Genomic DNA, 6,000 nt, shown 5'->3' with positions numbered 1-6,000 from the left:
TTGGGGAAGATAACAGATCAGGATTGGGAGATAAGGGGATAGAAGAGACACAGGGATAGGGGAGAGGCAATACATGACAGGAGCTATACATACATATATATATATGAATTGTTTGTGATTTCGGCTTGGAGTCAGTACGGAAAGTCACGTCCATAAAGACTGACTTTAAAGATCTATTTGAGTGTTATCCAAATCTTTGGTATTCCGTTTCCTTTCCTAGTAACCGTCTAGATTAGAATAAAGAACATTTTTAGATAATGCTTAAAAAGTATATTTATCATGTGGGCGCAAATGTGCCTGCATGGTTATGAAAATGAGTATTAGTAAGAAAAGACACCGCTGCAGGGGGTCCAGTATGAAAACGGGAGGAGTTTCCCTCCTCCCCCTCCCCCCAGAGCCCAGTTGCCAGACCTGGCCCTGAAGACCAGTTTGGCATGGGGGGAATCTCGGTCTCCTGGACTAACTGGTCAGCCCAGGAAGCCATTGGTCAGCTGTCTGCCCATATTCTCAGCCATGCCAGTAGAAGAGGAGCAGTAATCCTGGCATGTGGGATCTTCTGGGTCCAGCTGCAGCTTTCCTCTCCAGTTTGAAAAAGCATGGGATTGGAGTTTCCCTCCTCCCCTCTCCCCCCAGAGCCCAGTTGCCAGACCTGGCCCTGAAGGCCAGTTTGGCATGGGGGGATTTCGGTCTCAGGAGCAGGAATCCTGGCATGTGGAATCGTCTGGGTCCAGCTGCAGCCTCCCTCTCCAGTATGAAAAAGCATGGGGGAAGAGGGGGCTTTCTATTTTGAAAATGACTGATGGGGGGCCGGGCAGTGGCGCTGGAGGTAAGGTGCCTGCCTTGCCTGCGCTAGCCTAGGATGGACCGCGGTTCGATCCCCCGGCGTCCCATATGGTCCCCCAAGAAGCCAGGAGCAACTTTTGAGCGCATAGCCAGGAGTAACCCCTGAGCGTCACAGGGTGTGGCCCCCAAAAAAACAAAAAAAAAAAAACCAAAAAAAAAAAAGAAAAGGACTGATGGGGGACCGGAGAGATAGCATGGAGGTAAGGCATTTGCCTTGCATGCAGAAGGAGGGTGGTTCGAATCCCAGCATCCCATATGGTCCCCCAAGCCTGCCGTGGACAATTTTGAGTGTAGAGCCAGGAGTAGCCCCTGAGCGCTGCTGGGTGTGACCGCCCCCCCCCCCAAAAAAAAAAAGAAAAAAGAAAAGGACTGACGAAACATGTATAAATATAGATGACCAAAATCCAAGGGGAGGTGAAACAATTGGCTTTTGTGACCAGCTGACTCTTATTTTGTGATTAGTTTGGCTTTGATTAAACTGATAGGTGCAGCTAGGTATTGAGTAACAGAAGCCCTCATGATTGTGATAAAAATAGGTTGTATTTTAATCTTTTTTTATTGTAAGAATTTATTCAAGAGACAAAATTGATTAACATATGAGGTAAACTGACATAATATAGTAACATAACATATAATTAATATAATATAATAATATATGTAAGTCAAAGAACATTTCTGAATAAAACACAATTTTTATAATAATGACTTACATATCTTTCACAGTAGTATTTTAGGTACATATTAACATTGAATCAGGGGAATATCCATCACCACCAGTGTTGTCCTCCCTTCATCCCTGCTCCCAAGCATATATCCCTTTCTCCCTCCTTTATCCCCCAGAATGCTAGTGTAACTAAAAGCATATATGTTAACACTAATGAAAATCATTTTTTTTACAGTTCCAGATATTTTTACTAGTGGTTTCTTAAAGATTTGAGTCACAGGAGCACTGTATAAACAATGTTAGAGTGGCAATTATCGTTTGCATGGGCCCACCAAAGTATGGGGGTCATGGAAAGGAAAAACTTTTGGCCTAAGTACAAGGAGACCTTACCCCTGAAGTTTCCTGACATAAGACCATTTCTAGGTTCCAGCCAAACTGGTTTGTCCAATCCTGGTCATTGTCTGTAGTGCCCATACAGTTATATTTTTCACAGTCTCTGTTGTTGTATCCTGTTTCTGTATTGAAGGTCCCGGAATCTGTATATCCTACATTGAAGTCAGGATGGTGCGGAGCGGCGTCTAATTTCAACTCAGAATTAAAGGGCAATGGAGAAAGCCCTGTCCAGTACACAAGTCGTTGTTGTTTAAATCTTCTCAGTGTTAAGGAAAGACTCTTTTGAGTAAATCGATGTCAGAGCGGCAGTTTTTGGGTCACACCCGGCAGCTCTCAGGGGTTACTCCTGGTTCTATGTTCAGAAGTTGCCCCTGGCAGGCTGGGGGGGGATGCCGGGATTTGAACCACCATCCTTCTGCACACAAGGCAAACGCGCAACCTTCATGCTATCTCTACGGCCCCTGCATTTTAATCTTAATGAAACTGAGAATGCATGAGGTTGGCATATTGGGGCTGGCTGATCAGACTGATGGCTGCTGTCAAGGCCCATGACTGTCACATGACATGCAATGGTCCTTAGCAAGTGATACTTATCATTTTCTTGGGCACAAAAATGCTGCCACTCCCCCAATACATTATATCCACATACGAGATGACAGGAGCAAAGAAGGAAGATAGATATTATATCAGCTTTTCTTTTACCAAAACAATAACAAAAATCCTTTTCAGATTTCCATTGATGACTCTCTCAAAGGCCAAAAAATTGAGTCACAATCCCTGTGAAGTCCTGAGAAACTAATTCTTTAGCTGGGGTACATTGGGATGCTGTTAGTAATACAATTGAGGCCCAGCGCTAAGATTATTACATAGAATCTCGTTCCTGCCACTCAAGTCTTACGAGAGTTTGGTGATTTGTATGCACAGCCTTCCCCTGTGAAATGGAGATTGGATGATAAAATTTCTGGAAGTTTAAAACATGTTGACATTGGTGCTGCAGTATATATTAACAATGTCACATTTAGGGGCTGGAGAGATAGCATGGAGGTAAGGCGTTTGCCTTGCATGCAGGTCGGTGGTTCGAATTCCGGCATTCCATATGGTCCCCCAAGTCTGCCAGCGGCAACTTCTGAGCATAGAGCTGGGAGTAACCCCTGAGCGCTGCCGGGTGTGACCCCCCAAAGAAACAAACAAACAAAAAATCCCAAAAACCAATGTCACATTTAACTGTGAGCCACTAGTAGCATGTGTGGCATCAATGTATTTGAGTTAATTTTATTTTGTTTTGGGGCCACATTTGGCATTGCTCAGGGCTTACTCCTGACTCTGTGCTCACGGATCACTTTAGGGGTGCCCAGATACGATATGGGGTGTTGACAATCAAACCCAGGTCAGTCGTATGCAAGGCAAATGCCCTACCCTCTATAATTTTTTGAAGGGCTTACATGAGTATCTAATATCTGTATTTTTTCTCACATCCATATGTGATCTTATTCTATTTAAAAGTGTTTATCTGGGGGCAGAAGCCTAAAACCCCAGAAACCAAAAAAAAGTGTTTGTGTTATTAATTACATACAATGTTTTATTATATCCATTTATACGAATATTTATATTTAAGAGAGATAGATTTGAACTACATCTCATGCTATCACTTAAATAGGGAAGCATATTTCTTGAAGTTTATCTGAAAATAAACTGCCTGATCTGGAAAAGAGGGGCGCTAATAGTTCCTACTTCCCAGGATTTTAGGTGAGGTTGAGTAAGGAAATGCAATAAAATACTTAGCACAGTAGGTCAAACCAATCACATGGGGGTTAAGAGATAGTGTAAGGTTTAAGGCACTTGTCTTACACACTGCCAATTCTGTTTTGATCCTTGGCACCACATTATCGGCAGAGTCAGGAGTAAGCCCTGAGCACTGCTGGGTGTGACCCAACAATCCTCCCTATAAATACTTAGCATAGATTGTACTACACAACAAACATTTAATCATGTCATGTTTACCATCAATATCACCATTAAAAATAGTAACTGCGTTCGTGCTCTCCCCTGAAAAAAAAAAGTAACTTTGGGGCTGGAGTGATAATACTGTATGTAGGGTGGTTGTCTTGCATACTACTGGCCAGGTTTAATTCCTATTACCCCATATACCCCCAAGCCCTGATAGTTTTGACCCCTGAACAGAGAGCCAGGAGTCAGTTCTGGCTCTATGCTCAGGGATCAGGTGTGGCCCAAAAGCTAAGAAAAAATAAAAAAGCCAACTATGTTGAGTTGTTAAAAGCACCTCTGAATTTTGACAAATGTTCATGCCTTTATTATGAACACCATAATAGAAATATTGAATAATTTCACCACCCCATATCATCATTATTTTAAAATAGAAAAAATTATGTTGTTCCCAGTAATAATAGAATTTCTTCACTCTGTAAAGAAACATATGGTGTCAACTAAGAAAAAGGATGAATAAGTGCTAAGCAGACTTACAAAATCAAGAGAATGTACCAGAAGGACCATTTATTTTGAGGGGCTCTGGGAACTGGTCAGGTGCACTGCTTATTATTGCCTTAGTCAGCATCAGTTCTCTCTTCTATTAAAAGCCCTTTGCTTGTCCTTTCTCTGTATTAGGAGTGGGCTGTGTTGCTTCCTGTTTCAGTTTTATCATTTTTGTTGAATTTCTTAGAAATAAAATTCTCTGGCTAATAATTCTGGATGTAAGTTTGGCGAAGAAAAGAGCCACTGAGAGTAAAGGCATCAGTGAAATGTCAATTTAGGGAGGATGGGAGCCTTCTGCTGACATCATCACAAAGTCCCTGGGCCCACTCTGAAGCTTTCATCTATTTCTGATCCCAGTTACTGGGGGTGGGGTGGGGTGGAAAGGTCATTGAACCTTTATCAGGAATCAGCAGCCCATACTCACCTCTGATTAAGTGGGCTAATACAAAACATTTATTAATGTGCTTTCCTACTTTCAACAAATGGAAGGTAATTTTATGGCAGATACAAAGTGAATTGGACAACTGAAGTCAGAACAAATATGGGTTTAAAATATAGTGATACCAAAAGTAGAATTTTTTTGACTAGTTGGCTAATTTGAAGAACTTTATACATTTATACAAATAATTCAGGTCAGATTTTCTGAGCTAAATTATTTTGGTCAAATAATTTGGAAGCCTGTCAAAGTATTTGACCTAAATTAGTTCTCTATTTCATATGAAAGCAATTTGGGGGCCTTACCTATTCTCCTTTATTTGCATTAATGATCACAACAGCCTATATGTTCTATTGATATATTTATCTTTTTATTTATTTGTTTATTTTTAATTAGGGCCACATTCAGTGGTGCTTAGGGGGCTCTCATCTCAATGCATAAGAGTTACTCCTGTTGATTCTTAGGGGACCATGAGTAAGGGATCAACCTCAGGTTTCCTGCATGAAAAGTATTCTAGCTCGTTGAACTATCTCCTGCTCATGATTAATTCTTATGACACATCTGTCCCTCTTTTGTGGCTAGTACACCTCTAAATTACCCATTGTTTTGGGGCTGGAGTGATAGTATAGTCTAGTGGATAGGGTGCTTGCCTTGCATGTGACATACTTGGATTCGAGTCTAGGCATCCCATTTGATCCCCTGAACCTACCAGGAGTGATTTTTGAGTGATTTCTGAGTCAGGAGAAACCCCTGAGAGCTGCCATGTGTGGCCTAAAACCAAACTAAACAAAAAAAGAAAGTACCCATTGCTGTACTAATTTCTGGGGCCATGGCATGGAACTATATAAAATTTCTACCGCCTGGGACAAAGAGGAGAGAGACAATTGTATCCTCCATGAGTCAGTTTCTTGAAACTACTGCATTTGGTTTCTATTTTTTTCTTTTTAATAATAATTGCTGGAAATGTGAAGTCATATGTGATATTTGCCTTTAATTTACATGTGATCCATGTAACTATGTTAGTTTGTTAATGGGCATATTCAGCTACATATGCTTTTTGTTTGTTTGTTTGTTTGTTTTTGGGCCACACCCAGCAGTGCTCAGGGGTCACTCTTGGCTATACGCTCAGGATTCGCTCCTGGCAGGCTCGGGGGACCATATGGGATGCCGGGAT

Source organism: Suncus etruscus, chromosome 14 (genome assembly GCF_024139225.1).
Source record: "Suncus etruscus isolate mSunEtr1 chromosome 14, mSunEtr1.pri.cur, whole genome shotgun sequence".
NCBI lineage: Eukaryota > Metazoa > Chordata > Mammalia > Eulipotyphla > Soricidae > Suncus > Suncus etruscus.
Note: the sequence above shows the minus strand (reverse complement) of the source record.